Here is a 12,973-nt window from a genome sequence, read left to right as displayed (position 1 = left end):
TCTGCAATTCCAGCCACTTTATTCAGTTTAATTACCAAGCGTAAAGTCACTCTCTGAACTCTCAATGTGTGTATTACTACTTGCAAACTGCACCTGAGCCACTCTTCGCTGGGGATGCGCTACATTTGCAGAACCTGCCCAAAGTGTGCAGAGCTCTTCCTATGAGCACTGATGTTTTTCACACTCCGTCCTTCATTCTTCATGGACCGTGTAAAGTACCTGTGTTTATAGGAGCGCCATTATTCCCATGGAAAATGAGTACTAGGAACTTTGGTGATCAGTTTTGCTCCTCTGTTACTCCGGTTGTTCTGCCGACGATGACACATGCAGTTCTCCCAAAAAAAGTACAGGAAGGCAGAGGTAGAGACTGTACTGGTCATCAATTATCAACACAAGAACTGTTCTCAGAAGGTACTACTGTTACTGAAAGATCGTCGGTTGTACGAGCACCACCCTACAAGCCTACACACAAGAGCTTCAGTTGTACTACTATTCGACTTTACATACTAGAAGGTGATTTAATTATAGGTTCGGCATGTGGGTCTGATAAAATAAAGCTTTCAAGTGCAACCATATGGGACGAGAGGATACGTCCATGGATTTCGATTTAGAAAGTTATCAAGACCCATGCCCATTTCTACACGAGCATTGAGACCTTGGGAGGCTATTCAAGTTGCTAGTATATAATAATATATCTATGCTTCTCTTTTGTCACTTCTATAGATACATATTTCCTTCGTTTCTAAATGTTTGTTTTTCTAGAAATTTTAAATGGACTATCACATACGAATGTATATAGATATATTTTAGAGTATAAATTCATTCATTTTGTTTCATATGTAACGGAGGGAACATATTGTAGAGGCATAGAGCTATACATGCACCCTACTTAACTCCAATTTGTCCGTCATTGTGTAAAATCAGTGCACTCAAATGAAATGTTTAATATACAAAAAAAAAACACTAGAACACATGATTGAGAGTTAAGATGAAGGATGATCAAATATTATGCAAGGGTTCAATGTCGACAAATGCAGTTCTAGGTTTTTGGTCTTTACGGACACATGCACGAAGACTTTTCAACCATCATTGGCAAGGTCAAACCGGTTCTGATAGGGAAGCGGCGACAACAGCTTTGTCTGTCAACAATAGTGGCCGTTCGGTGGTTTTGGAATCTCGATGGAATTTTTATTACATTTGAGATGTTTTGTACTCCCTCCGTCTCAAAATACAAGATCATTTTTTAAAATAGCCTTGATCCTTTTCAGGAAAAAAAAAGAGTGAACTTCATTTGTTCTTCCCGCTACAGCTTCTGCTGCTGGTGCTGCACGATCGAGCTATTCATTCTAGAATAAATAAGAATACAGAAACCGAGCCTCCGAAGTGACCGGCGCACATGTTCTCCGCGCGTCTCCGCGACCAGCAGCGTTCACTTGGACACTTCGGACGAACAGCGGCCCGCCGGCAGCCAGCAACCGATGGAGCCGCAGCGGCCGGCGTGGGCATAGCATGCATGGCGCGCCCCCGCGTCAGTCGTCCGTTCCCGGCCCCGGCTCACGTGGAGAGATTCTCACGGACGCAGGGCCGGAGGCAGCCCGCGTGCACATGGTGGTCACGTAAACCCTTAACATGTCAATTGGCCGCATCTATTCCATCCATCTACCTCGAGTCTTCCACCTTCGCCCGGCTAAAAAAGAAAACGAACCGGCAGATGCGTCTTTCGCAAGCGGCACGGCGGCATGTCGGTCGGGGTGATTTGCGGCGGATAATGTGCAAAAGCTGACAGACATGGCGGTTCAGATGGATGGAACCGGCCGGTGAATCCCGAGGTTTCCGAGCATCACATGGCGGGAGTGATCTCCTCGCGCTATCCGGCCATCCGGATCACACCTGTCGTCTTGGCCGGCGAGTGTCGGTCGGCGCCTCGGGACCGGCGTGCACGCCGTGCACGGCGCCGCATCGGCGTGTTTATTTACTCGCGCCGCTGCGTGATTCCATGACTCAGTGGGCTGCCGCCGGCGGTTCCGACTCTGCGTGCAGTAGGGGCTAGGGAGTGGCGAGTCAGCTTGCGAAACGGGGGCCGACCATAACTGTAATAACAGTCCGGGGTACCGAACTTTTAAATAGGGCCGGTTTTGCCTCCGGGCCCTGCCGTCGCGGTGTCGCCCATGTGAAGCGAGTAAACAAGGGGACTGGTGGAGACATCTTGGACATGGAGTGTCTGGATTCTGAGGCAAATATACCAGTGATGCTTGAACTTGTCACGGATGTTTACTTTAGTGTCTGAACTTGAAAAATACATCAAACTGGTTCTAAAACTTGGCACGAACGTGTAAATGTGGTGTAAACCATGTTTGTAGACGTAAAGTGTGTCGACGTGGATTCGTACGTTGCTGACGTGGCACTGACATGACAAGGGGCCCACTTGTAGCTATGAAACAGAATAACTTAGTAATATATGACTCCATGACTACTAGATTCGCCTGTCAGTAATTAGGAAAATTAACATAAAAGTGGCCTAGACATGAACTGAACCTACGACATAGCGCCAGGTCAATGCTTGCGCTAGCCAATCAACCAGACTTGTATTGACGACAATGATGGCTCCTTCGGCCTAGACATGAATTGAACCAAAAATTGTTGTGTGCATCAATGGGTTGCAGGTAGTGCCCATTTTGCACACACTATTTTTTAATGTAAAAATTATGTAAATAATAATCATAATAATTAAAGTTAGATTCAAATATTCACGTGTTATAAATAATTATCTCATGCTATACAAATATCCATGTGCAGACCACATAAATATATAGTGGTATGCAATAAAATAATTTATTTTTTAGAAAATACTATTTTAAATATAATCCATGAGTATTTAAAAATGTTTGTAGATACAAACATTTAAAATACATAGTCATGGATTATATTTAACAATTGTATATGAATATATAAAATATAGAGTAATGAAATAATATATGGATTATAAAAATGTTTGTATAACATAAATAATAAATTTCATTTAGATTACAGTTTGTAAATATCCTTTCAATTATTCAAACATTTGAATATTTATATGCATATTTTAAATGTTTGTATTTGCAAACATTTTAAAAAGTCATGGGTTATATTTATATTATTATTTTACAAATATTAACTTAATATTTCTAAAAATTACAGGAACATTGTTGTAGTAAGTTATTTTATTGTATACCTCTAGATATTTATATTGTGTGTACACTGATATTTATGTGGCATGAGGTAACTATTAATAACACATGAATATTTGAATCTAACTTTTATTATTATGATATTTACGTAATTTTTACAACTTTTTTAAAACATAATGTGTGCAAAATGGGCCACTGGCTGCAGCCCATTTATGGATAGAAGAGTTTTAGTTAAAATACATTAAGAATGGGGGGCCATTTTATTCATTACATCATGTTTTGTGTTGTGGCAAGTGCGACCATCTAATAGGCGGCAGGTTGCTGGTTCAAGTCCCTTCCGTCGCATTTTTCATGTTAAATTTTCTTAACAAGTAATTCTGTTTTGTAGCTATAAATAGGCCCCGCGTCATGTTAGTGCCACGTCAGCCATAAACGGTGCAACGTCAACAAACTTTACGTCTATGGATGAGATTAGCACCGTATTTGCATGTTCGTATCAAGTTTTAGAACCAGTTCGACGTATTTTTCAAGTTCAGACACTAAAATAAACATGCATGGCAAGTTAAAGCACCACTGGTGTATTTACCTCGAGACTAATCTACAAAATGCAATGCTCGTCTCCAACAATGGAGTTATTAGGGCATCTCCAAAGCGACTCTCAAGTCGTCTGCATCCGTCTGGACCGCTAAAGCAATTCAACACAATCATAATAAATATTGTACTAATATATGTCTTGCATGGCAATAGATAAGGTCATTTATTCTAACGAGGATACCTCGTGGGGTTAGGGCAATTGTAACGCTGACTCTTAAACCGCTTGCATCCATACGAACCAGGCGGTCTGGGTTTATTTTGCCGTCCAACCAGATACTGCATCCGTCCATGTAGCGGTACAAGTGTCATTTTTCCCGCAAAGCAGACCGGAGAGGCGGTTTGGCGGGTGTCAGGACTGCTGTCACGCACGCATCCAACACCCAAGACACCTTTCCCTCGCCCGCACCCTTTCCCGCCCAAAATGGTCGCCGCCGCTCCAGACCGTCAGCACCGTATTCATGCCAGCCCAAAAACCACGCGACCTCACAATGGAGCCAACATTGAAGCACCGGCTGAGAGCGCTACCCCGCATCGCGTCCAGGTGCATGTGCCTTCTCTCCGCATTCAATCGGTAGTCGTTCGTTCGCTTCCCTACAATACATGTGCGGTTGCCGAGGACCATACTCTGGCGCCCCATCCGTCCGCCTGCCGACCGGCATTAAACACCTTGTCGCTTGGCTCGACATCCAACCGACATTCATTTGTTCTTTTTTCCTTTTACTTTTGCTTGTATGTCGAAATATTGTGAATATGCTTATTAATCAATTTATATACAAAGGTGGAATTTGTCTAATCATGTATTGAAAAATGTTAAATGGGTATAAAGAAAATTTTACGATGTATAGAAAATTGTACAGTGCATATCAAAACAAAATTAGAAATTTAAAAAATATAAATTTCCATTTTTAAAATAGTGCTAAACGCATACAGAAAAAATATTTCCGATGTATAAGAAAAACATATACAAACAATGTACACTCTATAAGGAAAAAAGTAGACATAAAAATAAGTTTTCAAAAATGTTAATCGTGCATTTGGACAGTGTTAAAGATGTATATTTTTTCCTGATGTATACAAAAATGTGGAAAAGTAGACATAAAATAGTAAAAAATATTAATGATGAATTTGTATATAAAAACATTTTTATGTATACAACAAATAAACAATGCTTATCAAAAAACATACGTTTAAAAATGTTAATCAGTTAGTTTAAAAATGTTAAACATGTATATAATAAATGTTTCTAGTGTATAAAACAAATGTATGATGTGTATTAAAAAAATAGAAATCAAAGGATATGAGTTTTCGGAAAGTTTAATCACATATTTGAAAAATGTTAAATGTGTATACAAAAATTCTTCCTGCCGTATAAGAAAAATTGAAAAGGAAAATAAATAAAAACTATAAGACAAGAAAACAAAGGAAACAAATAAAGAAAGGAAAAATAGTAAAACCCGGAAAAGTAGCCCAAAAATAATAAATAATAAAAATGGTAAAAACTGTGAAAGGATGAAAGAAAATTGATGAAAAAGAGATAACCGAAGAAGATAAAAAGTAAACCAAAAGAAAAAACAAGAGAAATCGAAATAGAAGAACAAAAGAAAAAACTAGACGAAACCGTACATAGAAGGAGCGAGCAAGCAAATTGGAGAGCGGGAGACAGCGCTAACGGGCCAGTCCATACGCGTCAGCCCTTCAGGCGAGACGGCTGCAAGTCTCGCTGCTAGCAAGATATAGCGGCGGATCCATTTGGGGGAGCTCCTAGTCAGATCGAACCTGCGACCAAGAGTTAGCTGATACGCTGCGCTAACCACTCCGCCACCTAGGCAGATATGCTGAGCTAAATCTTTTTCAGTGTTTTCTTGTTTCTTCTATCCTTTTTTCCTTTTTCCATTTTTTGCATTTATATATATATTTTTTCTTTCTTTTCTTCCTTGTATGATGACATTTTTTCAATTCGTGAACTCTTTTCAACTCGGTGAACTTTTGCCATTTTTTGATGAACTTTTTCAAATACGATGAAATTTGAAAAAAGTTCATCGAATTTGAAAAAGTTCACTAATTTTTTTAAAAAAATCATTGGATTTAAAAAAAGTTCATCACATTTGAGAAAAGTTCATCGATTTTGAAAAAAAGTTCATCAAACTTGAAAACAGGTCATCGGATTTAAAAAAAGTTCATTAAATTTGAGAAAAGTTCTTCAAATTTGAAAAACAATCGTCCAATTTGAAAAAGTTCATTGATTTTGAAAAAGACAAATAAAAACCACCCCGTAATTTACCATGAACCGGGACAAAACTGGTTTGGGAAGCTTCCCAAAACTGAAGGATTCCCGCGTCTAAAAAGAATAAATAGAAGAAAATACGTAGAAAATCACCGGTGGTTGCACCGTGTAGTGGTTACGGTTGATCGGATTGAAGGAAGTGATCTTGGGTTCTACTCCTGGAGAGCGCACAATTGAACATTTTTATAGAAATAAAACATACATGGGCCCGGCCCAGATCGCCAGCGGAGGGGCTTGCGCTGCAGGCGCCCTCTTGCGAACGGGCGCTTCCATTTGGCGCTGCCCGTTCTTATCTGAAGGCGCATGTAGTTGGGTTCGGCCCATCTTCCTTTATTTTTCAATTTGTAAACCAAAAATTGATGAGAAAGAGATAACCTTAGAAAATCGATTAAGAAAAACAATAAACCAAAAAATGCAGCAGCGTTCTGTGGTGCAACCTCCTGGTCGTTTGCACCCTACACAAACCACCCCACCGACCTCACCTCATGTGCTCAAATACATCTTTTTCACTCTCTTTTTCTTATGTCTTTTTCTTTTTTCTCTTTTTTATGTTTTCCTCTTTTATTCGGAAGCTTTCTTCGGATTTTAAATCTTTTTCTTTTGCTCATTTGAATGATTTTTTTGTCAAAATCGATGATCGTCTTCCAAAATTGATCTTTTCTCAAAGAAGATGAACCATTTTTCAAAATGATGAACTTTTTTAAAAATTGATCAATTTATTTCAAAAAAAGAGAATTTTTTTTTAAAAGTCGATGAACCTATTTTTAATTACCATGATTGTTTTTCCAAATTCGGTGAACTTTTTCGAATTCAATGATTTTTTTTCAAATTCGATAAATGTTTTCCAAAATTGATGAACTTTTTTCAAAGATTTGAAATTTTTGTCAAATGAATGAATTACTTTTTCATATTTGATGAGATAATTTTCAAATTCGATGGACTTTTCTCAAAATTGGTGAGTTTTTTTTCAAAATCGACGAACTTTTTCATTTCGATGAACTTTTTTCCAATTCTCTGAAACTTTTTTTAAATCCATGTTTGTTAACTAAGGTAACATTGTGGTTATTAACTACTGCCTTCTACTCTGACGATTGGAGCTGGAATCCCGCTTCTCTCAAAGTAGCGAGACGAATTAAAACTTAAAAAAAAATCTCTGTGTTTGCGAGCAGGTTGCTGGGATTGTTGGGCCAGCCCAGGGAGCGCGGGGCATGGATGCCAAGTGGAACAGAGAGCAACTAACTGATGAGCGCTCGTTCGAGAGCCTCCCCAAGGGTCACTTTGGGTGGGCTGAGGGCGCGCCTCTTGGGCTGCTCTCAGCCACCGCCACCTATCGCGTTCTAGGCGTTTCCTCTAGATTTTTTTAATTATTTTTCCGCACACATTTTCGTTTTTTTAGATGGTTTCTTTTGGTTTATTTCGGCCTTTTGATTTTGTAACGGTCATTCATAACTTTTTGACAATAACGAAATTTCAAAAAAAGAATGCGCAAAAAACGCTTTTTCTTTTGCTTAAGCAAGAGGCACAGTCATGCCTTTCGAAACAGAAAAAAAGTGTCTTTTTTACTTCTGCGAGAGGCACGGCCGTGCCTCTCGGAAACAGGGAAAAAATTCTCTTGTTTTTTTCCTTTTACGAGAGACATGGTTTGGCTTTCGCGAGAGGCACGATTTTGCTTCCGCGAGAGGCCCAGCCGTGCCTCTCGAAAACGAAAAAAACACGCGTTTTTTTTCATGAGAAACACGGTTTTGCTTTCGCGAGAGGCACGGCCGTGCGTCTCGGAAATGAAAGAAAAAACGCGTTCAACGTGGTGCCTGTGTTGAATCAAAGGCACATGGCCCAGCCCACTTTGCTCGCGAGCTGTTTCATTTTTTTATTTAGTTTTTTTTGTCGGGCTTTCAACTAAAAAACAGTTGTTGTTTTTAGGAGCTTGATATTTACAAACTATTAAAAAAATCTAAAATTTTATTTCAGAAAATTGTTTGGTATGTGTTTATAAAAAGGTTCAGTGTATGTCAACAAATGTTGACTATATAGTAAAATATGTTTAGCGTGTACTAAATCAATATTCATTTTATAACAAAAAAGTTTCGTATATGCGAATTATGTTCGATGGATATAACAAACTTTTCATCGTATATTATAAAACAAATCTTCACCGTGTATTTAAAAAGTATTCACAAAATACTATAAATGTTTAGTGTATGTTAAAAATGTTCACCATATATTTTGAAAACAAAATCATCGTACATTACAAAACCTGTTGAAATATGTGAAAAAATATAAAACAAAAGAAATCCAATATCTGAAATTCTAAAGATAAAAAGGACAAATGGAGAAATATTGTGAATTTCGAAAAAAATATATTAGTGCAGTACAAACAATTCGTTAGCATAGTTGGAAAAAATGTTGAAAGCACTTAAAAAAAGGTCCACATGTTTCAAAAATTTGTTTGTGAAAATTTGTTTATAGAATTTAAAACATGTTCATCATTAGAAAAAGTTTCAATGTGTATTTGGAGAATTGCTAGGCATGTAATTAACATATATTAAATGTGTATGGAAGAATCTTGTAGGTGTATATGAAAAATGTACAATGCATATGAAAAACAGGTAGACATTATAATTAAGAAAAATGTTAATCATGTATTTGGAAAAAGTTAAATGTGTACAAAGAAATGTTTCAAATGTTGAAAAAACAATGTATAATCTGTATGACAACATATAGAGATAAAAAAGTATATTTTTAAAAAAGTTAATCATATATTTGAAAATGTTAAGGATATATATAAAAAATGTTCCTTGTGCATAAGAAAAATGTACAATGTGCATGAAAAAACAAGATATCAATACATATATTTTTCAAAAATGGTATAAATGTATTTGAAATATACATATCTATTTAAAAAGGAGAATGAAAATAAAACAAAGAGAATCCAAGAAAAAGAAAAAAATAAAATGAAAGAAAATCCATAGAAAACCGCTCCTTAACATGCCCCTCACTGGGCCGGCCCACAAGCAGAGAGCGGGGTGAGCGCCACACGCAGAGATATGATGTCGTGCTATTGTTTACTTTTTAGTTCACGCTGAACACAGTGCTCATATCATTTGAAACTTTTGATTCGCTTATTTTGTTGAACTGGAAAATACTATACAACTTGATCTTGGCGTCCTTTGGCTTGTGGCGCCATCATGCTTAATCATGTAGAAGTCCATTCAGAGCTGGTTAGCATTCTCTTTTTTCGAAAATGCAGTTGAAATCCTTGGTCTCTGCATTATTGCGATGCATACAATCATTTTTATTAATAATTAAGCAGAGTACAAATATATTTGATCACAATTAAACCAATATGAAAAATACCTAAGACTAAGTAGGCCTCTTCCGTAACAACAACTTCTTGCCAGCTGGTATTCCGTTTAATCAACAAGAACATTGCAAGTTTTTTTATTCAGCCAAACCAATGGCATCGGGTGCAGTTTACAACAAGAGCAAGAAAATTAAGGTAAACGATTTCAAACATCAATTTGCGACATAGGAATGTTAGATCTTTGGGATTTCCGAGATTGTTTTGGGCAGCATGAGGCCGGTTCCTTCGAACTTGCTCTTGGTAATCTCATCAATCCTTCCCGCCATCTCTGGCGTGAGGTAGTTGGTCCAGTCTCCGACCACGCCGCGCCGGAAGAAGACCCCGTTGGGCATCGGCATCTCAATTATTTCGGTCGTACCCGACTGGTTCACCTCCTGGTTGACCATGCTCTTCATGGCACATGCCTCCGTGATCTTCCTGTCCACTCCGGCCTCCTGCTCCCCTGAAGGGGCGCCCGATGAACTCAGCAAGGCGCCTCAGCTGGCCGAGCGGGTTGGCATTGAGCTCCTCGTAAGTCAGGAAGAGCACCTGTCCCGGTCTCTCAATGTGCCACCGCCAGTAGCTCAGCACGTGCTCCCAGAACGGCCCATACAATGAGGCGCCGTTGCAGAACTGGTCGTGTGCCTCGTCGATGTCCCGTGGGGTGAACTTGCTCATAAAGTGCCAGAGAGACACAAAGCAGTCCTTGGGGTCCCGACACAAATACACCACCTGCATGCACGATGAATTGTTGCAAGCCCTTAATGTTATTGCGTGCTTAGATCCCTGAATTGTTTAGGGGTGCCATGCCAGTCCTCGAACTATGAAAGTCGGCATCCAAATCTTTGAAATGTAGTAAGCTTGTTATGCTATGCAAAATATAGGTCCAAGGGCTATTCTAGGGTTGCACTGGTTTGGAACCAGATGACAGCTTATTAACATTTCCAGAACTTGAATGTCATTTTTTATGGCTCGAGGACTTACATGACATCCCTGAAATAATTGAAGGACTTATCACTCATAAAAAACGTACGTACCTTGCAGCCCGACGCCACAACGGACGGTGGCAGAGACTCAGCCGGGATGTGCGAGGCGAAGAGCCGTGGCGCTGGAAGCGAGCTGAGGTCGGGGATCTGGTCCTTGGTGTAGACCTGGGCCTCGAGGAAAGGAACGAGCTGGTGGGAGTTGTGGGAGGCGAGCTGCCGGAGTATGGACGATGTGTCGTCGGTGCGGCGGGCCGCAGCATAGAGGAGGGCTTTGATCCAGGTAGTCCCACACTTGGGCATCGTAACAAGGAGCACGTCGGTGCCACGCGCCTCAAAGTGCTGCTCTGCGACCATGGAGCTCACCATGACCGGCATGATCATGTGCCAGCCGCCCGGGTGGCGGCAGTAATCCCGCAGGGCTCCGCTGGGAACGGTCTCGTAGGTGGACACCACTCTCCGTGCTTCCTCGTAGATTTTCTTAGCCTCGTCGGCTTCCGGCGTGGAGACGCCGGCGTCACGGGGGAAGACAGTAGCCATGCCCCGAGTCGCTAGGCTAGTCGTAATTCGTTGCGTGTAGGCGCGGTGCTGTAGTGTAATGCAGGGCCCGGTTGTGTATTGAGTAGCAATAGCTTTACTAATTTTATACTGCTAGCTCGTACAGTAGTAAACTCGTACACTCTCTTAGTCTCCTCCACATTGCTCCTTTCTTGCGGATTGACGGAAGGATCGCTTGGTGATCTCAGAAAATCGTTGACTTAGCTGTTTTGTGCACGAAGAAACCCTGTCGATCGATTCGGCCCCGTTGGCACAAGAGATGATCTGATTCTGCGCTATCCTGTTGAATCATTGGGAGTTAATGTATGATGTTGTAATTGTACGATGTATTGCTCTTCGTGCATAAGCACGTATATATGATGTACAAAGGTGGACCACGGACCTTAACTATACAAGGAAATAGGAGACGGACCCAATACACAATATGCACATAACACATATACTCAACACCCCCCACAGTCGAAGCGGCACCGCGGCTGACGCAAAGACTGGACCGGAACTCCTCAAATGACGCCGTAGGCAAGCCCTTGGTCATGATATCGGCAAATTGTTGGAAAGTAGGGACGTGCAAAACATGAATATGTCCAAGGGCCACCTATTCCCGAACAAAATGAATATCCAACTCAATATGCTTGGTCCGTCGATTATGCACCGGGTTAGACGGAGAGGCACGGTCAACAGGGCAAGAGAGCTCCTAAAGCAGCTGGCGAAGCCACGAACACTCGGCGACGGCGTTGGCCACCGCACGATACTCAGCCTCAGCACTGGAACGAGAGATCGTAGGCTGCCGCTTGGACGACCACGAGATGAGTGAGGGTCCAAGATAGACACAATAGTCCGAAGTGGAGCGACAAGTGTCAGGGCAGCCCGCCTAGTCTGCATTGGAGTAGGTGGTGAGGGCGGTGTCGGCGGAGGCGTGAAGCGTGACGCCAAGATCCATAGTGCCACAGATATAGCGGAGAATCTGCTTGACGGTAGCCTAGTGAACGTCTCGAGTAGCATGCATATGAAGACACACCTACTACACGGCATACTGGATCTCCGGTCGATTCAGAGTGAGGTACTGGAGAGCACCAACGATAGACCGATAGAAAGTAGTATCCGAAGCAGGAGAACCATCCGTGGTAGAAAGCTTGGCCTTCGTATCAACAGACGTAGTGGCGGGCTTGCAGTTAAGCATGCCGACGCGATCGAAGAGCTCGTGAGCGTACTTCCGCTGATGAAGGAAGAAGCCATCCGGACGGCGCACCACCTCGACACCGAGGAAGTAGTGCAAAGGACCCAAGTCCTTGATGGCGAACTCAGCGCAAAGACGAGCCGTGAGCTAACTGAGGAGACCAACCGTACATGCCGTCAAGATAATGTCATCGACATAGAGTAGCAAGTAGGCCGTATCAGAGCCCTGATGATAGACGAAGAGCGAGACGTCCGAGTGGGTAGAGCGGAACCCAAGCTGGTGGAGAAACGCCGCGATACGCTGGTACCAAGCGCGCGGAGCCTGCTTGAGTCCGTACAAGGACCGCGAAAGCAGGCACACGTGGTCGGGAAGCGTCGGGTCAACAAACCCGGTGGGCTGCTGGCAGAAGACCTGCTCCTCGAGGTGACCATGGAGGAAGGCGTTGGAGACATCCATCTGGTGCACCGGCCAAGCACGGGAGACCGCAAGGTGGAGAACCGTGCGTATCGTGCCAGGCTTGACAACCGGAGCGAAGGTGTCAGTGAAGTCGATGCCAGCACGCTGTCGGAAGCCACGAACAACCCAACGCGCTTTGTAGCGATCAAGGGTACCATCAGGACGGAGCTTGTGTTTAAAGACCCACTTTCCGGTAATCACGTTAGCGTGCCGGGGACGGGGAATAAGCTGCCACGTCCGGTTGCGCAACAGGGCGTCAAATTCCTCTTGCATTGCAGCCATCCAGAGCGGGTCACGAAGAGCGGCTCGAACGGAGGACGACAACGGCGACGGCTCAGAGGTGGATGCCGCATGGACGTAGTCATTCGAGGCGTAGCGCGAGCTCGGGCAAAAACGCCCGTACGGGCATGGGTG

The 12,973-nt window shown here is 42.1% G+C and overlaps 1 pseudogene; it reads right to left on the bottom strand.

The window, feature by feature from the left end:
* Positions 1-9,475: 9,475 nt before the first annotated feature.
* On the bottom strand, positions 9,476-10,941 carry LOC119319381 (annotated as a pseudogene).
* Positions 10,942-12,973: the final 2,032 nt, after the last annotated feature.

The sequence above is a fragment of the Triticum dicoccoides genome, chromosome 6A (genome assembly GCF_002162155.2).
Source record: "Triticum dicoccoides isolate Atlit2015 ecotype Zavitan chromosome 6A, WEW_v2.0, whole genome shotgun sequence".
Classification (NCBI taxonomy): domain Eukaryota; kingdom Viridiplantae; phylum Streptophyta; class Magnoliopsida; order Poales; family Poaceae; genus Triticum; species Triticum dicoccoides.
The sequence above is the reverse complement of the archived record's forward strand: the minus strand, read 5'-3'. Positions and strand labels throughout refer to the sequence as shown.